A 26,364-nucleotide genomic window follows, 5' to 3' on the forward strand; every position below is an offset into this window, starting at 1 on the left:
CCAGACTTGTCACATCAATGCAGGCAATTCTCTGTCTGTACTGCTCTCATTGATTTAAGACTTTATTGGTTAGAATCACAAGATTCCAGGTAAATAACTCTATACCAGCCATTATTATATACACTCCATCTTTCACCAAGAGCAAATCATACGCATATTTTTAAACCATGGTCCCCTTGTCAGCATCCTCCTCCTTCCCCTCTTTCTACTCCTCCCCTTCTTCCTGCTCCTCCTCTTTCTCCTTCCCCTCTTCCTCCTTCACCTCCTTCTTTACCTTCTCTTCTTCCTCTTCCTTCTTTTTCTCTTGCTTCTCCTCTTAAACCTCCTCCTTCTAATCCTCTTCATCATCATCATCCTTTCTTTTCCTTCCCTTTCTTTTTCTCCACCCCTCCTCCTCTTTCCCCATTCCCTCTTCCTCCTTTTCTCCTCCTCCTCCTCTTTCTTTTTCTTCTCCTTTTTCTCCACCACCCCTCCTCCTCTTCCTCTACTCTCTCCTTCTTTTAACTTCTTTCTTCTTCCTTCTATCACTCTCCTCTTCCTCCTTCACCTCCTCCTCCTCCTCCTCCTCCTCCTCCTCCTCCTTCTTCTTCTTCTTCTTCTTCTTCTTCTTCTTCTTCTTCTTCTTCTTCTTCTTCTTCTTCTTCTTCTTCTTCTTCTTCTTCTTCTTCCTCCTCCTCCTCCTCTTCTTCCTCTTCTTCTTCTTCTCCATCCTCTTCACCATCTTTTTTTCTTCCATTCCTGCTCCTGCTCCTCTTCCTCCCCATTTTACCCATGTTAAAATACAGGAACTTCTCACTCTGATCCCTCTCTGATTTGGGAAAGGGACTTAAGGAAAGGGGCTGGTTGCCCCTTACCTTAGGTGATCTTGTGATGTTCCAGCTTCCTGGGAATTCACCATATTAATGCTGAACTTAGTTCGGACACTGTAGCTTAGAGTTCTTAAGCTCAAGCTATCAACCAACCATAGCCTCCTCCATAGCAGGGATTACAAGTAGGCACCATCGTGCAGATGGCAGATGCCATTTTCTTAGCTATTCAGTTCCTAAATATGCCTTTCTTTTGTGAGGCCCTAGCCCTTATTGGTAATATTGGTAAAAATAATAACAATGATGGTGGTAACAATAGCTCACATTGATATCATATTTTAAAGTTTGTAGGATACTTTGAATAAATGACTTTATTTGATACAATTACTAAAATTAATTATCATCCCCACATTACAGGTGAGTAAAAACCAGTTCCTGCTTTCAAGAGACTAGCAATCTGATGGAAAAAGAGGAAAAGTAGGAAATGTAGAATATGTAATTGTAAAAAGGAAATGGGTATCCACACAGAGATATAAATAATGTACTATGAGAATGCAGAGGTGACTTCTGGCTGAGAGAATTGAAGAAAATGTTATGGAAGAGGTTTCATTTAACTTGAGATAAGTACTCAATAGGTGAATATATTGGAGAAAGAGGACATTCCACAGTGGGGAAAGGTTATATCCCAAACCCTTAAAGCCCCACTATTTGCATCATGACAATGGGTGGCAATGGAATATTAATTACATAAGCTGATCCCTGCCAAAATATTGGCTGGAGAAGGAAATGGCAAACCACTCTAGTATCTTTGCCAAGAAAACCCCAAGAGAGGTCATGAAGAGCCAGACACGAATGAAATGACCAAAGCACAAAAACAAAATATTTGCTAGTTGTTGTATTAACTCTCCTAGATGATATAAGGTTCTGAGCTCCATTCCTTCCTTTCCCTCTAGATATTGTAAACAACACTGAAATGTGCTATCCAAGCATTGTTCTGCTATTTCATCACTACTCAGTTTTGCTCTAGTCTGGCTATGTTTAACTTTGACGATAATGAGACTAAGAAAAGATACGGAGGAATATACAAAGAGTCATGTGAAGCCTCCAAAGGCTGGAGCTTATAGGAAGCATTTGGCTGTGAGATAAGCTAATTCCTACTCTGACTTCTTTTCTGGTACAATTTGTTCTTCTGTAATTTCACCATAACCCAAACCCCATAAATTTATCTTTCGTATTCAAAGTTGGTCCTTAATCCAAGATCTTTAGATATGTGTCACTTGGATGAATGCCAAGAGCTCAAATCCAGCCCTTTGAGGAGACTATTTTGAAAATAGGATTAGAAAACCTAAAATGTTATCCTTTCCATGAGTTTTCTAGTTTTGGTCGATAATTATTTAGTTTTTTTTGTCTCTTAACTCCAACACATTGATTCTGATGGTAACCAGAAGAAGAAACAGGAGAAGAGGGGGCCAAAAAAAGAGTGACAACTTCTACTGGTTGTGTGGTTTCCTCTGAAGCCTGGCTGGCTTAACAATTCAGCTACGTTTTTCCCTATCAGCTTTCCATTTCCTTGCTCCCTTTTCTGGGCACCTCACAATCCATCCTTCTTACCTCTGTATATAGGCATAAGTATCATTGCCCACTCAGTCTTTTCTTTTTTCCTACAGTCTTGGGATTCATAAAGTCTTAGCAAGTCTCTATTGGGTCTCTTATTCACTTTCCTGGAAACAAGTAGGTTGGTTGGGGTAACAGGAGGCATAAAAGGGGTTTCCCTGTCATTTGCACCCCTGAGTGTACCACAGCCCATCTTGGAAAGTCCCTTTGATGGAACTAGTTCGGCCCTTAAAATCAAAGGCTTCTCGCTTTTGATGTGACACAGAAACTCCCATTTTGGAAATAAAGGAATTGAACTCAGTGTTCCCAGGGAAACAATGGTGAGGCCTAAGGAAAACATGCAAAAGAGGCCTAAGGAAAAAAAAGTAGTCAAGGAAATGTACTTTATTGCAGTAGCAGGATATTCTAGGCAAACAGTAGCGAGGTTTTCTGAGCAAACAGGGAAGATTAAGCCTACATAGTGGAAGTTCTTCTGAAAAGTTCTTCACAGGCCTCTCAGCCCAGGCAATAGGCTCAGTAACACTTAATATTCCAGGAGTCACTAGTGAGGCCCACAAGGCAGTTTTTGATTAGCAAGTTGGAAAATTGGATGAATCTGTGGGACTGGGAAAGTAAGAAAGGGAGAAGCAGGTGTTAAGTGCCAGTTCACTTTCCCTATTCCCATAGTAATGCCCCCACAGGGGCATTTTCTATGAGGTTTTTATAAAGTTTGATAATGGATGACTTTAACCATACTGATTCTGATTCATCCACCTTAAAAGCACAGACCTTACAAAGCCTTTAGGTAATTCCCCATTTCTGGAAAAAGAAGAATAAAATATTGAAAGTGGCCCTGGTGAGCACTTTGGAATATACAAAACTAATTTCCTTATAATAGCCTTGTGAAGTTAGTGGCACAAATACTATTATAACCATTTTAGAGATGAGAAAACTGAAGTTTAGAGAGATTAAATGATGTGCCCAAAGTTCTTCTGTATTCCTGTGACATTTTACAGGGTGCAATGGAGACTGCTCAGGAAACTTTCAAAACCCAGTGACCTCTACCCAATTCTCTTAATTCATCTGAGGACAAATGATAAAAGCAGAAGGAATTTAGAAAGCGTGGCTAAAGATAAAGAGAAAAAATTGGAGGTTTTAGGTGACATGACGCAGAAAAGAGTTTTATACCAATGGGCTCTGGGGTTTTGATTATGGCAGGTCAGATGACTCCAGGGAGTAAAGTTAGGGCAGATGGTAAGATCCAGAGGACCTTTGGAGGCAGTAGCAGGTCAAATGGTAAGGACTCGTGGTCTTCCCTCTTGTCAGAATGTATAGCATTGGTGAGTCGCTTCCCATTCAATGTGTGAACAGTTAAGAAGCCTAGATGGGTTCTGGAATGTCCCAGGGGAAAGGGAAACATGAAGAAGGAAAGGCAGGAGGAAAAGAGGACTCTAGGTGTTAGCAGGTCTTCCTGTCTCTTAGATGATGGATTATTGACCTCTTTTGTGTCATGGACCCCTTGGGCAGTACGGTGAAGCTCATGAGCCCTTTCTCAGGACAATGTTTTTAAATACATAAGAATATAAACAAAATAAAAGGTTAGTGAAAATTAAGATCTAATTTTTTTTCCCTGTACAGGTTCATGGACCTTTTGAAGTCTATCCACAGACTACCCTTACCCTGAGGATTCAATATTGTTGTTATTCAGTCATACAGTCATATTCAGTTCTTTGTGACCCCACGGACCATAGCATGACAGATCCATCTATCCTCCAATATCTCTTAAAGTCTGTCCAAGTTTATGTTTGTTGTTTCTATGACATTATCTATCCATCTCATCCTCTACCTTCTCCTTTTCCTTTTGCTTTCAATCTTTCCCAGCATCTTTTCCAATGAGTTCTGTCTTCTCATTATATGTCTAAAGTATTTAAGCCTTATCTTTAGTATTTGACCTTCCAGTGAATAGTCTGCATTAATTTCTTTAAGTATTGACTGACTTGATTTCCTTGCTGTCCAAGGGACTCTCAAAAGTCCTCCAGAACCATAAATCAAAAGCATTGATTCTGTGGTACTCATCTTTCCTTATAGTACAATTCTCACAGCCATATATTGCTACTTGTAAAACCATAGCTCTGCCTTTGACTACATAGACATTGGTCAACAAGGTAATGTCTCTGCTATAGCTTTTCTTCCAAGGAGCAGGTGTCTTTTAATTTCATGACTGCAGTTGCCGTTTGCAGTGATTGTTGAGCCCAAGAATATTAAATCTGATGCTGCTTCCGTTTATTCTCCCTTTATTTTAACAACCTTTATCTTAGAAGATGTGTATTGCAACTTGAATATGGACTATACATACCTAGCACCTTTAACAGAACACAAGGATCAAACACCTGGTACATACAAGGCACCTTGCTAGGTACTGAGGGGAGTAAAACAAGTATTGTCCATGACCCGAAGGAACTTTCAGCCTAGTAGGAGAGTTATTCTGGTTCTTCTATTTACTACTGAAGTGGCCTTAGACAAGTCCCAAGTCTGGAATTCAGTTTCCTCATCTGAAGAGTAATTGATATGGGGAAGGGGACTGGGCTATGTGACTCCTGAGCTTCCTTCTGGTTCTCATGACTGTGATCCTATTTTTTCTCCAAAGTCTTTAAGTTGCTCTATCAAAATCTAGAGTATGTCGTTATGCCTAAGCTTTTTTCTCTTCCAGTATGAATTCTGAGATATAGTGGTCACTTCAATCAATTAATATTTATTAATCACCCACTATGTGCCAGGCATTGTATTTGGAGCCAGGTATATAAAAGTGTGTACAAAAACAAACACGAAGTCCTCGTCCACAAGAAGCTCACATTCTACTGCAAATAGAAAAGGTTTTCTTTTATCCAAGAGGAAATACAGAGCTACTGAAGCTCCCAAGATCCTCATCATTTTTACTCCAGTAACTAGATTGTCTTTAGTGGACAGATTCACCTTCAGAATAGTGGGCTACAGTGGAGAAAGTGCTGGATTTGGATCAGATCACCTGGGCAAAAATCTTTGTTATTTCTCTTACTGCCTGTGACCTTGAGCAAATGGCTTACTCTCTTTGGGCTCTCTCTGTTTCTTCACCTGTAAAATGAAGGGAGGTTAGACTATATGACCTCTAAAGGTCCTTTCTGGGCCTAAATATATAATCTTATAGATAGAACAGTTCTGGGACAGCTACTGTGGAGAACGTGCTAGGGAGCCACCATAAATTACTTTTGTCATTTCATAATTTAAGTAATTACTGAGTAGGTTTGATGAATACAGAAAACCAATATAAACAGTGTAGTTTAAAACACCCCTAACAATTTTTTCGAGGGAAAATTTTTGGTTTTTGTATTTTTTTAAAGTAAGGTACTGAATTATCAATGTAATTGCATTAACTGGTCACTTTTGTGGGGTGCTGATATATTTTACCAATGTTATTCGTTGAATAAAATAAAAGGAGGGACAAGAGTATCTGACAAGGAAATTAAAAACTCTTTGAGAATCAGAGGTTGTTTCTTAAAGTTGTAGTAGGGTAAACTTAGGGTAAGTTTCTTTTTTTCTCTGATTCTTGAGTAGTCTTTGTGACTTAACTCTACATGGAAGAGATAATGGAACTGATTACAGTTGATAAATTAAATCATTTTTCTCCAACTCTTTTCAGACTCGAATGAATTGTCTAGGATGTTAGTGTAGGTCACAGAGACTAGGTATTTTGTTATCAGCCTCATTGTGATAGCATTGCATAACTAAGTGATATGGATGAATCATTAAGGGAAAGTCCTAAATCTCTTCCTGCTTAAGGTTTCTATTTAACCTCTGAATCTAAGGGTGGCATAAAAACCCACTGGGAAAACAAAACCCTACCCAAAGAACAAATGACTTAAAACACAAGTGGCTTACTTCAAGCATTTCCTTAAAAGCATTTTCTGAGGCTCTTTCTCTGATTATTTTGGTACTCCTGTTAATGAGAGAACAAGTTAAATCTAACAGTATTTTATCTCTTTATTTTCAATAATATGTTCCTGAAAATTCAATGATTTGGTTTCACTCCAAAGGTTACAATTGTTTTCCATTGAACAAACTGCACTCAACCATTTTAAAATGAGAAATTGATGAACCCAGGGAAGACAGAGGTGGGAAGGGGAAAAGAAAATAATAATATCTACACAGTGCACTAAAGTTTGCAATATATTAGCTCATTTACCCCAGAAGAATCAACTTGAGTGAAATAGGTACTGCAAGTACGATCATTGCCACCATTTTAGAGATGACTGAAACTTTGGCTTGGAGACATTAAATTAATTGTTCATAGTCACCCAGCTAGTAAGTATCAGAGGTGGGATTTGAACCTTGATTTTTTTTTTCTTGAAGCTAAATTAAGCCTTCCAAACCTACCACATCACTCTTGTCTCTCACAAAAATGTGCTTTTTCTACTCAGTAAATAAACTGATTGTTTTTCTTTTCTTTTCCTCCTTCCCTAAAAGAATATGATCAGGGAGAAGTAAGAACACTGATTTTTCTTAAATATGAACAAGGAAAACTGAATAAAAAAATAGAATTGTGATGAAGGGTGGCTGGTCTCAACAACCTGATTTTTAAAAATGCAGGATAAAGTGATAAACAAATACAAGTTTAGATCTTCCAGGAAAAAATGAATAGTTGAACATAATTAAAGTATATACATTTCCCTTTGGCCTCTTGAAGCCGTTAAGCCTTATATTCTATACCGTGAATATTTTGAGTGGAGTCCTTTCTCTTGTGGTAAGAGTCAGTAAAGTGAAAGAGCTTTTGGAGACCATTTATAGTTAAATGACCCTTACAAGTTAGTCTTATGTGGATAGGACTAAGAAGTATTTAGGATTGTAATTATTACTTGACAGACAACTGACATTCTAGATATTTGACATGAGGACTTAACATTATGGCCAACTCCAATTTCAGTGCTAGATAGAACAATAGGTTTCAGAGAAGGGGACAATGGATGGGTCATGCATCTGGACATGGGAGGTATATTTGGGGGGGTGGTGTTAAAAAGAACAAAAACTTCTTTTGTTTCAAACTTCCATGAATGAGAAACAACCTGTCATTATCTTCAAAACTGGCAAAAAACTTGAAATACAGAAGGTCCTATTTTCTACCCTTCCAGGGAAATAGGAGCAAGTCCTGATGAGAAGTAAAGATTTTTGTTTTGCTTTGGGAAATTCGTTAAGACATCAACTGCATTTCTCAACATATCTCTCGCAGATATAGGACATATAGAGGTGCAAAGGCAAGCACTTCAAGAGGAGGATGGCATTAGTAGCTGTAGTTGACTGGTAAAGACCTCCTGAACAAGATGGGATTTGAACTGAGTCTTAAAGGAAGCCAGGAATAGCAAAAGGTGGAGATGAAGTAGCAGAGCATTCCAGGCCCAGGGGATAATCAGTACAAAGGCCAAGAGAAAAGAGATAGAAGTTTTGTGACTAGTTATGCTATGGCCTGTCATATTTGGGTTTCTCTTAGATTAGAGAGATGAGATTGGAAAGTCACAATAAGGGGATCACAAGATTTCAGAGTTGGGAGAGAACTCAGAATCCCTCTAATCCAACCTGTAACTAAAAAGCAGTCTTCTCTACAAAATGCCTGACAAGTTGTCATCCAGCCTGGGTTATAGACGTCAGAAAGGAAGAACTCATGATCCTCTGAGGCAGTCCAATCCACTTTTGGGTAACTTCACTTCTTAGGAAGCTTTTCCTTATATCCAAAGTAAATTCCACCCTTTTTAAAAGTCTACTGATTGTTTCTAGTATTGCCTTCTGCGGCTAAGCAAAACAAGTCTAATTTCTTCCATATGACAGTCCTTCAGATACTTGAAAACAGAATATATCCTCAAACACTCCTCATCTCAGGGCTAAACATCCCCAGTTTATAGGGTCATATATTTAAAATTTTAGTTGTTTTTCAGTGGTGTCTAACTCTTCATGACTCTTTTTGGTGTTTTCTTGCTATTTCCTTTTCCAGATGAGAAAATTGAGACAAACTGGATTAAGTGACTTGCCCAAGGGTCACACAACTAGTAAGTGTCTGAGGCCAGGTCCAATGCTCTGTCCACTTAGCCACCTAGCTGCCTGGTCTCTGGTCTTTGTACCTCAAAGTTTTAACCTGTCAAAAATTCTGACTATTCTCATGTAATGTATTAACTATCATCCCTAGCTTCATATCATTGGCACAATGAATGTTCTCTTTCTGTCCCTTTTAAGAATTCATTAATAAAAATGTTAAATAGCAGTGAGCCAAGTGCAGATCACTGAAACAGTAGATCAAAGATTAAACTGATATCCAGCTAACTAGTCTTTGGGTTTAGACATTCAACTAAGTCTGAATTCACCCAATTATGCTGTCATGTTGCTCACTTCCCCATACTTTTCATAAGACTAGCATGAGCTACATTATCAAACACTTCCCTAAGAGGTAGGTTAACTCTATGTATAACATTCTCCTGGTTTATCAGTGTAGTTATTCTATTTAAAAAAGAAATCAGGTTAGTTTGGCACGATCTCTCATTGATCACCTTTTCCTTTTCTAGGTGATCATTGACAGTCTTTTAAACAATACGTTCTAGAATTTGGTCAGAAGTTTGAAGTCAAGCTCATTGACCTACACTTTGTTGATTTCATTCTCTTCTCTTTTTGAAAATTGGGAAATTTTTAACCTTCCCAGTCCTGCATAACCTGTTGCATTCTCCAGGGTCTTTCAAAGATAACGGTTTAGCAAAGACATCTGCCAATTGTGTGTGTGTGTGTGTGTGTGTGTGTGTGTGTGTGTGTGTGTGTGTTTTCAGTACATTATGATATTATTCACCTGTGCCTGGTAACTTAAATTCCTCAAGGCAGTTAAGTGTTCTCTTATTATCTCCTTACTTATCTTGAGTATCAACCAGTTAGTTGACTTGTCTCCAACTGACTTGACAACCAATTAACCAATTTTTGTCCTTTCCATTTCAAAGCTTATTCTCCTTGGTGGAGAAAACAGTAGCAAAGTAGGTGTTGAGGAATTTATCATTATTTCATCCCATCCCTTTTTGATCCTGCTTTTCCACCCAATACAGCTTTAATCCCCCCTCCCAAAAAACCTTTTGTTCTTCACATTTCTCATCCATCTCAGCTCATTTGGAGCTTATGTGATCCTGAAACTATTCTTATAAGACCATATCATGCTTTAGAATACATTTTGTTTTCTCCCCTTTATTATTATTATTTTCATGTATATACATATGTGCATGCATACATATACACATCCATCCATCCATATATATATGTATGTATTTTGGCTACTGAGTTCCTTGTGGAATAGCTCCTTTTCCTCCCCACTGGCCTTGGTTACTTTTTGTCTTCAGAATTTCTTGAAAATTTCCCCTCCTGTTATACGCTGACTTCCTCTATAGAATTTAGTTTTTGGGATCCTGCTTATTCTTTCCCTGAATGCTTTGAAATCTTCTATCCCCCAATATGGAGTGCATGTCAGACTATGCCCAGCTTTCCTTTCTTTCTCTGTTACATGTTCTAAGATAGAGTGTTCACTTCAGCCTAAAGTTTTATCATTTCCACTCCAGTAAAAAGTTCCTCCTTAGTGAGAATCAGATGCAGAATAGAATTTCCCTTTGTTGGTTCCTCCATCGTTTGAAGGATGAGATTATCATTAAGGCAAGTCGAGAAATTCTTAGCTTCATGCTTTTGCCAAAAAGTTTCCTTAGATGGATGGATAACAGAAATCCCCTTCTTATCTAGGACTTTGGAGGCCATCTTCTGTCCAACCTCCTCATTCTACAGATAAGAAAATGCAAATGCGTAGAAATTAAATGGGCTTGCTCAAGTCAAATCATTAAGAACTTAGTAAGAACATAGTATGTGCCAGGTATTGTACTAAGCCAGGAGTGGGGAACCTGCAGCCTCAAGGCCACATGTGGCCCTCTAGGTCCTCAAATGTGGCCCTTTGACTGAATCCAAAGTTCACTAACTCAATGAAAGGGCCACACTTGAGCACCTAGAGGGTGGCCTTGAGGCCACAGGTTCCCCATCCCTATCTAAGCTCTGGGAATACAAAGAAAGGTAAAAATAACCCTTGGCCTTGAGGAGCTTATAGTCTAATGGGGGAGAACAAACAAGTGTGTGAACAAGCAAGCTGTATGCATATACATATGTAAACTGGAGATAATCTCAGAGGTAAGGCACTAGTGTTGAAGGGGATTAGGAAAGGCTTCTTGAAGAAGCTGAGATTTTTGCTCAGACTTGAAGGGCATTGGTGAAGCCAAGAGGCAGAGAGAAGACAAGCATGAGGGACAGCCTGTGAAAATGAACATAGAAATGCAAAAAAATTCAGAGTTACCCAGAAAGTAAGTGGTAGATCAGCCATTTATATTTAGCAGTGACCCTCCCTTCTTTTGGAAAGTACATTAAACCTTTTATTTCTGGTATGCAACTCTTATGGAATCATTCATTAGCTGAGTAGCAAATATGTACCACTAGTTACAATATCGGCAGATTAAGTGCATAAGGAGGCAGGCTTCCTACCAGAGACAGAAAGAAAGAGGTAGGATAAAAGAAAAGGCAAATTAAACATCTCTCTTCCCCTGTACCCCTTTAAAGGCCTGTGGATGACATGATTTTAGTAATTTTTTAGTCTTATCTAACTCTTCATGACCTCATTTGAGGTTTTCTTGGCAAAGATACTGGAGAGATTTGCCATTTCCTTCTCAGCTCATTTTGACAGATGAGGAAACTGAGGCAAACAAGGTGAAGTGACTTGCCCAGGGTCACTTAGCTAGTAAGTGCCTGAGGCTGGATTTGAACTCAAAAAGATAGGTCTTTCTGACTCCAGGACTGGCACTCTATCCACTCCACCATGGGACTCTCTCATTAACTAGCACAGCACGGGTATAAGAGTATTTAACTATTTTGTGGAGAGAAGCCTAATTTGGGGGTTAGAGGACTGGGTTCACATCCTAGTCCTATGCCTTATTGCTTATGCAATCTTGGACAAGTGATTAAATGTCTCTGAGCCTGTTCTCTCATCAGGAAAAGTGAGGGGTCTTGACTAGGTAATTTCTAGGGTCCCTTTCATCTCCAAATATATGATTCAATGATTTTGGCTTCCTAGAGGAACCAGCTGCCGAGGAATGCCACAAATATAGGTCCTCAAGAAGGTTCATCAGTCTATGCATTACTTGAACTAGAAGGAGCTTAGAGATTATCTAGTCTAATACCTCATTTTATTAATGAGAAAGCTGAGGCCCACCAAATTGATTTGCCAAAGGATACATAGAAAGTTAGTAACCAGACTCTTAGAAATAAATGTCTCCCCATTAAAGAACTGCAAAATTTCTCCTCTTTGTAGTATTTATATTATGGAAATTTTCTGAGGGAAGAGACACTATATGTGAAGATTTGACAAGATTTCACGTGCTAAATTAGTAAGATAGAGGTATTATGAGAGTAGGGTATGAAATCATTGTACACACTTAGTGAAGCTGATTATTAAATTAGGTGGGATGACAGTTTGTTCTGAAATACCTGGCATGACCTTGTGACTAATTAGAAATAATCAGCCCCATAAAAATCATGCATACCCGTGCATACCCTAGCAATACTACTACTAGGTCTATGTCCCAGAAGAGATTAAAAAAAGGGAAAGGACCTATGTGTACAAATACATTTATAGCAGCTCATTTCTGGGGTTAAAGAATTAGAAATTTAGATGGCAGCTGGAAAGCAGGGACCTGCAGGGCTCTCCTCCAGGACCCTCCAAACACCCATAAAAATGGCTCTGAACAAATTCTATAGCTGCAGAACCCACAGAATAGCAGAGGGAAGGAGGGCTCCATCCCAGGACAGCCTGGATGGTCTCTGGGCAAGATATATTGCAAAGAGCTGGGAGCAGAGTGGAGCAGAGCCCAGTGTGGGCTGTGCCCAGACCAACCAGACTGGGAGCCAGGCGGAACAGGCCCTAGTGCCCTGAATCAGTGATCTGTGGCAGTAACCAGACTTCTCAATCCGCAAACACCAAAGACAACAGAGAAGGTCAGTGGGAAAAAATTACAGGGACAGAGTGAAAGGAGTTCACAGTTCGGCCACTGCCCCGAGGGCAGCAGAGCTGGTGCAGCTACAGAACTACAGCTGCAGTTGCTTCTGGCCCCAGGCCTACCTGGTGGGAGGAAATAAGTGGTGGATCCAAGCAGGAGTGCAGAGCCTGCTCAGATCTGAGTCACGGTCCGGGTTGGCAGTTCTTGGGGGAGAAGAAGTGCTGGTGTGGCAGAGCTTGCTGTGTAGAAATAGCTCTGAAAACAACAGCACAGCCCCTCAAGCTTGGGATAAAGTACTCTATACTCTACAAGCAGTCATACCCCAATAAAAAACTCAAGGGTCAAGTAAGTTGGCTGGGAACATGGCCAGGCAATGAAAACTGACTCAGATTCAGACTCAGACTTAGGAATCTTTCTTTGGGGACAAAGAAGACCAAAATATACAGCCAGAAGAAGTCAACAAAGTCAAAGAGCCTACATCAAAAGCCTCCAAGAAAAACATGAACTGGTCTCAGGCCATGGAAGAGCTCAAAAAGGAGTTGGAAAAGCAAGTTAGAGAAGTAGAGGAAAAATTGGGATGAGAAATGAGAATGATGCAAGAAAACCATGAAAAACAAGTCAATGACTTGCTAAAGGAGACCCAAAAAAATACTGAAAAAAATATTGAAGAAAACAACACATTAAAAAATAGACTAACTCAAATGGCAAAAGAGCTCCAAAAAGCCAATGAGGAGAAGAATGCCTTAAAAGGCAGAATTAGCCAAATGGAAAAGGAGGTCCAAAAGACCACTGAAGAAAATACTACCTTAAAAATTAGATTGGAGCAAGTGGAAGCTAGTGACTTTGTGAGAAATCAAGATATTATAAAACAGAACCAAAGGAATGAAAAAATGGAAGACAATGTGAAATATCTCATTGGAAAAGCCACTGACCAGGAAAATAGATCCAGGAGAGATCATTTAAAAATTATTGGACTACCTGAAAGCCATGATCAAAAAAAGAGCCTAGATATCATCTTTCAAGAAATTATCAAGGAGAACTGCCCTGATATTCTAGAGCCACACGGCAAAATAGAAATTGAAAGAATCTACCAATCACCTCCTGAAAAAAGATCCCAAAAAGAAAACTCCTAGGAATATTGTCACCAAATCCCAGAGCTCCCAGATCAAGGAGAAAATACTGCAAGCAGTCAGAAAGAAACAATTTGAGTATTGTGGAAACACAATCAGGAAACACAAGACAAGATCTAGCAGCTTCTACATTAAGGGATCAAAGGGCTTGGAATATGATATTCCGGAGGTCAATGGAGCTAGGATTAAAACCAAGAATCACCTACCCAACAAAACTGAGTATCATGCTCCAAGGCAAAATATGGATTTTCAATAAAATAGAGGACTTTCAAGCTTTCTCAGTGAAAAGACCAGAGATGAATAGAAAATTTGACTTTCAAACATGAGAATCAAAAGAAGCATGAACAGGTAAACAAGAAAGAGAAATCATAAGGGACTTACTGAAGTTGAACTGTTTTGTTTGCATTCCTTCATGGAAAGATGATGCATATAATTCATGAGACCTCAGTATTAGGGTAGCTGAAGGTTATATACATACATATATATATATATATTTAAAGAAGGCACAGGGTGAGTTGAATATGAAGGGATGATACCTAAAAAAATAAAATCAAATTAAGGGATAAAAGAGGTAGAAAGGGAGAGATAGAATGGGGTAAATTATCTCACATAAAAGTGGCAAGATAAAGCAGTTCTGTTGGAAGGGAAGAGGGGGCAGGGGAGGGGGAATGAGTGAATCTTGTTCTCATCAGATTTGACCTGAGGAGGGAATAACATACACACTGAATTGGGTATCTTACCCCACAAGAAAGAAGGAGGAAGGAGATAAAAAAGGGGAGATGATAGAAGAGAAGGCAGATAGGGGGAGGAGGTAATCAAAAGCAAACACTTCTGAAAAGGGACAAGGTCAAGGGAGAAAACTGAATAAAGGGTGATAGGATAGGAAGGAGCAAAATATAGTTAGTCTTTCACAACATGAGTATTGTGGAAGGGTTTTATATAATGATACACATGTAGCCTATGTTGAATTGCTTGCCTTCTTAGGGAGGGTGGGTGGGGAGGGAAGAGGGGAGAGAATTTGAAACTCAAAGTTTTAAAAGCAGATGTTAAAAAAAGTTTTTGCATGCAACTAGGAAATAAGATATACAGGCAATGGGGCATAGAAATCTATCTTGCCCTGCAAGAAAGTAAGGGAAAAGGGGATGGGAGGGAGTGGGGTGACAGAAGGGAGGGCTGACTGGGGAATGGAATGATCAGAATATATGCCATCTTGGAGTGGGGGGGAGGGTAGAAATGGGGAGAAAATTTGTAATTCAAACTCTTGTGATAATGCTGAAAACTAAAAATATTAAATAAAATAAAAAGAATTAGAAATTGAGGTGATGCCCATCAACTGGGGAATGGCTGAACAAGTTGTGATATGTGATTATGATGAAATACTATTGGACTATAATAAATGATGAGCAGGATGCTCTTAGAAAAACCTGAAAGGATTTTTTGGACTGATGCAAAGTGAAATGTACTGTGCACAAAGTAATAACAGTATTGTAAGACAATCAGCTGTGACTTGGCTATTCTCAGCAGTACAATGATCCAAGACAATTCTGAAGGACTTTGAAAAATGCTATCCAACCCCTGAGAAAGAACTGATGGTGTCTGAATCTTCTTTGAAGCATACTTTTTAAAAAATTTCTTTATTTTTCTTGAGTTTTTTTGTTGTGTATGTTTTCTTTCACAACATGACTATTATGGATGTGTTTTGCATGACTACACGTGTATAACCTATATCAAATTGCTTGCCTTCTCAGTGGGGGGGGGGATGGGGAAGAAGAAAGCGAGAATTTGGAACTGAGTTTTAAAAACAAATATTAGAAATTGTTTTTACATGTAACTGGGGAAAAATAAAATAGTAAATAAATACCCCCCCCCAAAAGGAAATGAAAAAAGAAATAACCAGCCCCTTGAGAGTGTCCAGAGGCAAGAACTACATGATAATCAGTTACCATGTCAGTTCTCTAACCCCTAAAATGGGTGATTAAGGGCAATAGGAACTGTAGAAAAGGACCTTATTATGGAAAGGAGCTCCAATTATAGTCTGGGAGAGTAACAGAATATCATACTGGGTCATATAGAGTTTATGGAATAACCAAATCCAGTGGCTGGGCAGGAGTCAGAAGGAATATATCATCTAAATTTGGAGAGGTTAATATAGAGAAGGCCAGGGAAATACACTAATGAAGAAAAGCAACAGGTGTCAGCAAAAATGATAGTCTGTTTCATATAATTTCATTATTGAAGCAGCATTCTTTTGTGAGAGGCCTCAATGACAATTGTGTCCTTTTCTTGGTCCCCATACCAGACTCCAAGCTTTATATCCCATTCAGCCACCTTCTTGACATCCTCCCTGTTACTTTACCCTTCTTCTAACTCTTGCTCTGAGAATTGTAATCAAAGCAATACCACTATTGCTTCTTGAAAATGTATGTCAATCAGCTCCGCTATGGCTCTGCTCATAATCCCTGTGACTTTCCAAACTAAAATATCCTTTCCTGGACAACATTCCTTTAAATGTTTTGTCTATTCCTTTCTCCTTGGACTCTCATGCCTAAGTATATGAATGAATAAAAGCATTTATGAAGCACTTTCTATGTCCAAAGAACCACAGCTAAGCACTCGACATGCACAAAGAAAAGCACTCAAAGAGCTTATATTCAAAGAAGGGAAAGCAAAACAGGAGATTTCAGCTGTGATTCTAATCAAATTGGACCACCCTGTGGTCCTTAGGGTGGGCAGATATTTTCATTATAACCCAAAACTAGATAAGCATCAGTGAAGTATTCCACCTTTTCTAGAGTTGTCATTGAACAATGATGTAATATTATGGTCAAAATAAAGTAAACCAAGGCACAAAGTTCTGAGCATGATCAATTTACTAGTAAAGCACAAATTTACCAACAATAGGATCTCAGCTTCCTCAGCAAAGCTAAAATCCTGAATGAGGGGGAAAGTTCGCTTTTATAGTTTTGTGGAGTACAGAACAAAGAATGAGACTTCGTAGGTAAGGAACAAGTTGTGATTGGTTAAAAGAACTCAGTGTCATGAATGGCTAAATCAATATGATTGGTTACAGAGCTGAGGCATGGGGCACAATATGATTGGTTGGAAATTGGGAATGAGGGGCTAGCAACAACCTCTTCCTAGCTTCCTATGACTAAGAAATATTCATTGTTTGTGGACCAGACTTCTTTAGATAACAAACCAGACATCCTTGAAGGATAGCTCGGTGGTGCCCACCTGCAACCCTCAGGGATAGTAAAATTTCCTTGAAGCAAGGAAAGAACAGTGATTAACAGGAGAACTGGATTTCTAAACTTAATTCATTACAGACCTAAGCTAGGGCTGTCCAAAATGTGGCTGGGGTGGGGATGGGGGGGAAACAGTGCGATTTATGCAGCCCATCTACAAGCATAGAAATTTACACAAATGCTTTAGTAAAGGAAGCGGAGCTACCTCAGAGCTCTCGCTAAAATGGCAAATCAAAATATATTATTGTTTCAATAAAAACCTAAGGTTGGACAGCCCTGACTTAGGCAGTAACAGGACAAAATAAATTAACTATAAATAGGGTCAATTAAAAAAAAAGACACAGAATTGATCTGATTGTTTCAGTAGACAATGTTATTGTCCAAGACAGTTGGTGATAGTGGTGGAGGTGAGTCTCTTCTCTGCTGGTGCTGCTTTTCAGATGATAGCTATGGCGTGCATCTCCCCTTCTCCCACAATGGTCTGGGAATTGCTGATATTTCCAAGGCTCTTGGATTTAATTGTATCCTCAGCACTTATTGCAATGCTTTGCATAAAATAAGAGCTTAATAAATGCTTTTCACTTATTTATTTATCTAACCTCACTGGGTGCACCGTGGCACTGATGCCACATGCTCTGGCCTAGCCTGTTAAAATGTCTTCTCACTCCCTTAAAACCATTCCAAAGTTCCATATTGTCTGTCATCTGGGGGTGGCCCTCCATGGCATAACCATAGTATCAATGTCACAAGACCATTAGATTGTCAGCTGGCCCACAGCTTTCTCAACATATGGAAATAAGCTAGCTCTTGAGACTGCTTCAGCGTGGAAACTTGTAGCAACTGATTCCATGACTCTGGCTTTGTGACTTTTTAAAACATTACTTACTAATCCCCAGAGTGAATTAACAGAGGTTTCTGCTTTTGATTTACAACTGCTGCCTCTTACTTTTGGTCTTGTTTCCATTACTGGAGACAATAAATGTCTTGATTCTTTTCCTTACCCACTCTTTGCCCTTTGCCAACAGAAACAACTCCACTGAAGAGATGTGTGGTAAGAGAAGGGCCAGTGGGAACATGAGAGCAGATCCAGGAAGGAGACTATCATGAGTCAAGCTTAAATGATTGTACAGACACTCCAGTATGGTGCCATAATTAGTAATAGAATAGGTCAGCCACGAAAAGGTAGAACGTAGAGAAATCATTGTTCAATATGCAGCTGCTTAAGACAATTCAGAAGCAGCTAGGAGGCCCAGTAGGTAGAATGCTACAACTGGAGTCAAGGAGGCCTGATCTCAAACCTGGTCTCAAGACACTTTCCACCTGCATGACCTAGTCACTTAACCTCTGTCTGCTTCAGTTTTCCTCCTCTGTTAAATAGGGACACTAATAACAGCTAATTTCCAGGGTTGTTGTGAGGCTAAAATGGGATATTATTTGGAAGGTATTTTGCCAACCTTAAAGCACCATAAAAATACCAGCTATTATTATTATCATTGTTAATAATAATAATAATTCAACAAATCCATCAAGAATTATTTATTGAGTGCCACCAATGTGATAGACCCTAGGAATATAAAAACAAGATGATCTCTGCCTTCAATAAATTTACATTCTACAAATATCAAAAGGGACAGTGACCAGACCCACAATGTCACTGTTGTATGGAATTTCCAATGAGCAGTTTTCCCTCTGAATGCAACTTATAGTCTTTAGAGATGCCTAGATCATGGGAGGTTGTGACTTGTCGGTATGTGTTTAAGTCAAAGACAAGACTTTTCATTCATTTATTCATCCCACTTCATTAGATTTATAATGAACCTGGAACCCCCTGCTCTAGCCTAGCCTGTACTTCTTGGTTCCAAAAGCATTTTTCTATTCACTAGGTCTTGATGTTTCTCTGTCAAACATCAGAAATCTCAGTAAATCTGTGTTTTTCTCGGATGATGTCTTGAGGGTCTACCATCTCAGGCAAATGTTTGATTTTAGTTCCTATAACACACAAACATAGGCTCTACTGGGCAAGGGGGGATCCTCAAGTAGCAGAAAGAACATTAGACTCAACTTGAGTCTTGGCTCTGCCTCTAACTGTGTGAGTTTAGGCAAATCACTGAAACTTTCTGGTACTCAGTTTTCTCAATTTTAGGGGACTGAGCTAGATGACTGCTACTATTCCTTTCTGCTCTGAAATTCTTATTCTATGTCTTAAATGGTTCTATTTTTAAAAATCCAATTGTTCTGACCTAAACCTTTTACTTTGATTTTTTCTTCTGTTTTGCCTTGGGGTACCCTATTTGATATTTGTCAAAGAGTAGGGTACATGGTCCTAGTTAGCTCAGAACACTGAATAGAGTAGTGTGAGGGTGGGGGTGAGAGGTGGAGGGAAGGTCTCATACATAGATGACAAGTAGTAAAGGCATGCTGAATTAGATTATCCTCATGGACTCTTTGTTATGGTCCACTAAGGTCCTAGTCATTATGGTGACATCACTCAGACAAGACATTTATTAAGAGTCTACTATGTGCCAAGCAGTGTGATAAAGGCTAGGGATATAAAGAAAGACAAAAGATAGTCCGTAATCTCAAAGAGCTTGCAGTCTAATTGGGGAAATGATATGCAAATAATGATGTAAAGTTGATCATAGGATCTCAAAGGCCACATGGAAGCACTGGGAAGTGCTTCTTTGTGCCTAGACAGACTTTGCATATGAGCCTAGTGATGGACTCTGTGTTTGTTGTATCAAAGCCAAAGTTCAGGAAGTTCATCACCAGAGCTCATGCCAGAGAGTATTTTTTTTTAAAGCCACAACTCATAAAGACACTCTACTGAGGTGTTTATGATACATGTTGATAGAGGAAGTACTCACACCAATGAAACCACCAATCTTTGAAGCACAGAAGTATAAAGATATTCATAGAAACATAGTTTTAAATCTGGAAAGTACTCAAAGATCATCTAGTCCAACCTCATTTTATAGATGAAGAAGTTGAGGTTTTAATAGGTAAAATAACTTGCCCAAAGTCACATAGGTAGTAAATGGCAGAATCAGAATTTGAACCCAGGGCCAACAATCTTTCTTGTGATCAGGATTTCCTTAGTGGGGTCATAAAACTTGTGTCCTTTGGTATCTATGCCCAAATTCAACTAGGGTCCACAATTGGATTTATACTAAGCTACTGGTAGGAGGCAGCTAGGTGACTCAGTGAATAGAGTACTGGACCTGGAAGTCAGGAAGACTTGAGTTTGAATCTGGCCTCAGATGTGTGACCCTTGGGCAAGTCATTAACTTCTGTTTACCTTAATCTATTGGAGTAGGAAATGACAAACCACTCCAGTTTCTTTGCCAAGAAAACCCTATGGACAGTACGGTTCATAGGGTCATGAAGAGTCAGACACGACTGAACAACAACAAAGTCGATGGTATCTGACTCTTGTTTCAGTTTCATCTTTAGCTATTCAGGAGAATTTATAGGCAAGATTTCCCTGAAATCCCAGGAAGCCCTAAATCCAGTTGTTTGCCTGTTCTTGGGACATGGTTTATGGCCAAGCTGATATTCAGTGGTGTGGTAATGTAAGGGTAAAGTGTGGGTGTTGAAGTAGGGAAAGGATGTAAGAAGAAGACAGCTCATTGAAAGGCAACCACATTATGAAACACCAATGGGACAAACAGTTGGGTTTGTGGTTCCAGCTACTTCTGCCTTGTTAAGGGATTTGATCTCTTTAGTGGAAGGTTGAAAGTTCTATATCATCAAATTGCTAAATTTTGGAATCACTGGAATTATGATATCTTAATGCCAGCTAATATATAATGTATAACACAGTTATGTTACAAGTTCAATATTTTCCTATGGAGGATTTATTAACTGCACCAAAGGTATAGATTTCCTACTCTCTAGTAGCAGACATAAGTCAAAATTAATCAGATTTAGAGTTGAACTGTCAAAATCCACTGTAAAAAAGTCATCATGAGACAGGATTGTCTATTAATTCTGCAGTCAATAACAACGGCTTACTCCTAACATGCTTGTAAAGCACTCCCCCCACCCCCCGCCCCAATAGAGCTTTGGGATAGGAAGCACAAGCATGGAGATGGTGGCCCAGTGGAAAGATTTAGGAATCAGAGTAAGAGGACCTGATTTCACATTCTGCCTCTGATAATAACTACTAGTATGATGTCTGGCAAGTTACCTCCCCTCCTTGGACTTCAGGACTTCAGGTTTCTCATCTTCAAGAGCAGCTAGTTGGATGACATGGCGTCTTCCTTTCCAGCTCTGAAATTATGGTACTATGATTCAAATATTATAATCCCCATTTTACAGATGAGGAAATGGAAAGACCATGGTGCACTGGGTAAAGCAATGGAATTTGGGGTCAAAGAACATCAACCTGATAGCTACTACTACTTTCAAGAAGCCACAGATTCTCTGGGGCTCACTTTCCTTATCTATAAAGTGAGGGGATTGGCCTAATGGCTTCTAAAGTCCCTTCTAAGCTCCAGATCTACCTATGATCCAATGACTAGCAAGAGGTAAAGTCACGGACTATGAGAATAAGCAGTTAGCTAGTCTGGATTAGCAAATTTAGCCTTATTAAAACTCTGCCATATGCTGACAGGCAGCCTGGCATGATGATGAGGTTGTTGAATTTGGAGCCAGAAAGACCTAGGTTCAAACTCTATCTCCGACATGTATTACATGTATGACCATGGATAAGTATGTCACTTCATTTCTCTGAGTCTCATTTCCCTCTCTTATACTACTACTACTACTAATAATAATTAACAAGTAGAATTTCTATAATGCTTTAAAGTTTGCAAAATGTTTTCCAAACGTTAGCTCAATTTATGTTCAGAACAACCCTTGTCTTAGGGATGAGGAAACTAATGCAGAAAGAGATTAAATGTCTTGCTAAGGGTCACACAACTAGTAAATATTTGAGGATGGATTTCAACTCAGTTCTTCCTGACTCCAGGTCTAGCACTCTACTTGCTGTACCATCTACCTGCCCATGTTGTGAGGTTCAAATAAGATTATATATGTATTTTTGTTGTCCAGTCAGGTCAGTTGCGTCTGACTCTTCATGAACACATTTGGGATTTTCTTGGCAAAGCTACTGGAATGATTTGCCATTTCCTTCTCTGGCTCATTTTACAGATGAGAAAACTGAGGTGAAGGGGGTTAAATGATTTGCCCAGGGTCATGCAGCTAGTAAGTGTCCAAAGTTGGATTTAAATTCAGATCTTCCTTACTCCAGGCCCAGAGCTCTATCCACTGCACCACCAGTTCCTCAAAGAGAGTTGAGATACAAAGCAAGGGTGTCAGGGGTAGAACTGCCTTCAAGCCCCTTCCTCATATTCTTTGAGCTTCAAGGGGATTCTGAAGGACAAACACAACAACAACAACAACAACAAGACCACTTAAGGATAAACTACCTAGGGTACATTTTTGGACAGTGACCTTGAAAGGGCGTAGTGGGTAGGCAAAGCCAAGCAAATGAAGAGATGCGGAAAAGGGAGAATGGAGAGCCAAAGATTGTGAGCTGGGGGATGGGCACAGAACAGCAGGCATTGGAACCAGGGCAGTGTCCCACGCTGAAGTCTATATGCTGAATTCTTCCTTTGTGAGCATCCCATAGAGCAAGAACTGAGGAGTCAGATCCCAGAACTGGCTAATAACCATCTGAGATGCAAGAATGGGGCTGTTGGAAAAAGCAACTTGAGAGACTTCCTCCACTCCAGGCTTCCCTGTGCAGGAGGCCTGTGGGGGTGGGGTGAGAACATCACACTTGTTGTCTGACTCAGTTATTCCTTTGCTTTATGTATTTCCTAATGAAAAACTGGATAGAGGGTCAGCCAGCTGCTACTCCCCTCTTCCCACCTGGAACAGCAGTCAATGGCCAATTTTAAAGCTCCAAATTTCTGTAAGCTACATTATTTTGTGTTTTCTCAGCATGTATACGACAATATATTAAAACACAGATGGTCATTTAATCTACGCTAATTCTGCTAGCAGTGAGACTGGGGAGAGAGGAAGGATGAACCCCTGGGAAAGAATCAGATTTTCCAAAGTTGTATTATGTCAGTGCAAACCGGTTGGGGGCTCAAACCATATATCTAATTGAGAGTATAGTACATTTGAAGGAGAAAGAGACTGATTCTTGTGACTAGTTACTTCTCACATATAAAAGCCTGACAGTCATGGAAGTAAGTAAGCAACAAGGCCCATGCAATTTCTTCCCTTTGCCCTGAAAACCCACAAGGTACTTAAAAAGAACACCACAGCTTTGAAAGGGGAGTGACTACTAAGAAAGCCTTGAGTATCTCCTCCCTGAAAAACAGAAGGGGAAAGAGTTGTATCCATTGGGTCTCTAATTAGGTAGATGAACTAAAACCTCCCCCAGCCATACTTACTAGCCACAAAAATGTACTAAATCCAAAGGGTAAAACTTTGATATTTACTATAAATTCTGTCACGTGAGGGATCCCTTGAACTTCTTCTGAGACTAGCCAAGTCACTGGGACTTTCCTTCCCCTGATTTCCTCCCTTCACTTTTATCTAAATATAGATAGATGTTCTTAGTTCTTTATGATAGTGGGGAATGCAAAAAAATTTGTTACCAAAGTTCAAACTATTGGCAACTGAGCCTTCAGAGGACATGCTGAGTTTGACATGTTTCAAACACCAGCCCCCAAAGGCATTGGTTCCCAGTGTACAAAACTAACCAGAGAGGTGGAGTTGTCAACTTAAGGGGGACTGTGTGAAGTCTGGCAGTATTTTTTATGGCTCCATTCATTTTTTCAGGATTGTGTTGGAACCTGAGTCATAACTTTGTATGTAGTACGTCTGTGTGTGTGTATATATATATATATATACATATATATATATACACACACACGTATATGTATATATGTGTGTATGTATATATGTGTGTATGTGTGTGTGTGCATAGTCCTTCCACAATATCAAAGTTATCTTCCTTCTTTTCCACTGATCACAATAAGAATAATACATATCTATCTATCTGTATGTATGCATGTATATATGTATACAGACACATGTATTTGGATTTTTAAAGTTTATCAAGTGCATTGTAACATTTGAGCTTCATAAGAGCCCCATGAGGTAGACAGTGTAGGTATTTTCCCCTTTTTATAGACATGGAAAATGAGGCTCGGAGAAAGTAAATGACTTACCAATGATCACAGAATTATCGGAAGCAGGATTTGAACCCTTGGTTCTACACCAGTCCTCATCCCCAAGTCTAGCTCCAAGCAAATAAGTCCGCCAGTTCAGGTGGGAAAGATTTTCCCTCTCTCCCCTCTTTACTGCTAAAGCACTTACTGTTTTGAAAGAATTGACTACATAAGCATTGAGCAATGCTTTCTGTAATCCCCTAGGGTGACAAAGCCCCTGTGATAGAAAAATGGATTTCACATGGTGATGGCAAAACAAAACTTCATTTTCCTTTAGATTCAACCTACCCTTGATGCATGACAGTAAAATGAATTGAGTACTAGTGAAAACCAGAAAGGCTCCAGCAATCTATTTTGTATAGCTGGAACTTCCAGGCTTGCAAAATCTTGTAGTTAAAAGAAGAAACCATCATAGTACAACTGGTCATAGTCACTCAACCTGGTGCCATATCATGTGACTGGAATGTCAATGGGTTAACCTTGGAAAGACTTTCCTCTTACACCTCATCCTAACTTTCCCGGGCAGAAGATGTTCCTCCAGCTGCAGGAATGCCAGTGTCCTGGGCCTTGTATGGACTAGAACTTTGCCCATTCAGCCTGTCATCACTTCTGAGATAGGCAGACAATGTGCTCCTTCGGCAGTTCTTTAAAGGCTTTAAACAATGATATCACACCGAGTGACTCAGTAAAATGTTTAAAGCCAGTGGGAACCAGGTTGCTCAATTTCTAGCTGTCTCTTCCTCCTAGTGGATCTGGGAGAGAAAGGAGAGGAAATATTCTAGCTCTGAAAATGATAATTAAGTCCCTTTGTCTGATCTATCTTATTTCTCATTCCCATATTTCAGAAAATGTAAAATTCTATCAACATTTCTATTGGTAGTAGCATAACAATCCAAACTATTTTGATTCTTGGTACGTGGATAGTGTTCCTTGAATTTCCCCAGGCCAAATAAATACCTAATGGAGACAAATTCTACAATGGTAGGATAAAGCAGGGTCCTCTTTGTTCAGTTTCTGGAGAAGGTCAGCAAAATGCAAAAGACATCAATAAAAATTATTTAAGAAAAAAGGAAAAAATATCATCAGACCCTTGACTAGGCCAGTCATTCTCTCTCTGTTAGTATGAGTGAGGTAGCCCAGTAGATTGTAAACTATATGAGGCAGGGATTATAATTTATCTAAATGTATCTACTCCAGTGCCTAGCATAATGCTCTGTATACAACTGGTACATAATAGCTGCTTATGATAAAATTTAGTTCTTTCCTGATGTAGTTCATTTGTGGCTTCAACCTGCCTTTGATAGGTTCTTAGTACAAGGACTTTCATATAGGACCCTGGAGATGATGTCTTTCTGGTTTCAATCTACCTTTATTCATACCAAGCATAGGGAAATAGAGCTAGAAGAGACTTAAAGGCTATCTAGTCCAACCCCCCCACCCCACCCCATTATACAGATGAGGAAACTGTGGCCCAGAGACATTAATTGACCCACCTAAAGTCACATGGGATAAATAGTAGAGCCTAGATTCAAACTCAGGTCTTCCATATTTCAATGCCAGAGCACTTTCTGTTCTTCCCCTAGTTGTACCACTTCATTGCAAATGAGTTGTACCACTCACTTGCAGCGTGTCCTTGACTACCATTAGGTTTGGATAAATTTGACAGTGACAGAGCTGATGTAGCCTACGAGACCATACAACAAGCCTCTCTCTCCTCCCTATTGAGAAAGACTATTTTTCTATGTGTTTGCTGACTTAGTCTCTAAATTTTGGCCTAGAGTCAAGGAGAAAATCTTTCCTTTCGACAGAAACTCAATTACAGCAATGAGATTTGACAATATTGCCCTTCAGGTGATTGCACTGTGTGATAGTACCCAGTCATCACCAGCTCACGCTAGATAGAAATCAAGTTGCTACTTTTGACATATGCATATTTATGTCTATAGATATATACGCACACATTTGGGGGGAGGGGGATTTAATTAAATGAAAACATCCAGTGGTATGGTATGCTTTTTGGTTCTATTGAATTTTTGTTGTTGTTCAGCTGTTCAGTCTTATCTAACTCTTTGTGAACCCATGGACCATAGTATACCAATGTTATCCGTGGGGTTTTCTTAGCAAAGATACTGGAATGGTTTTCCATTTCCTTCTCCATTGGATTAAGTGAAACAAAGGTTAAATGACTTGCCCAAAGTCACACTCTGAGGTTGGATTTGAATTCAGGTCTTCCTGACTTCAAGTCCGGTGCTCTATCGGCTGAACTACCTAGCTGTCTTCTAAATAAATAAAATTTACCCTACTCTTTTATTCAGTTGTGTCTTACT

Source organism: Trichosurus vulpecula, chromosome 7, assembly GCF_011100635.1.
Source record: "Trichosurus vulpecula isolate mTriVul1 chromosome 7, mTriVul1.pri, whole genome shotgun sequence".
NCBI classification, from domain to species: Eukaryota; Metazoa; Chordata; class Mammalia; order Diprotodontia; family Phalangeridae; genus Trichosurus; species Trichosurus vulpecula.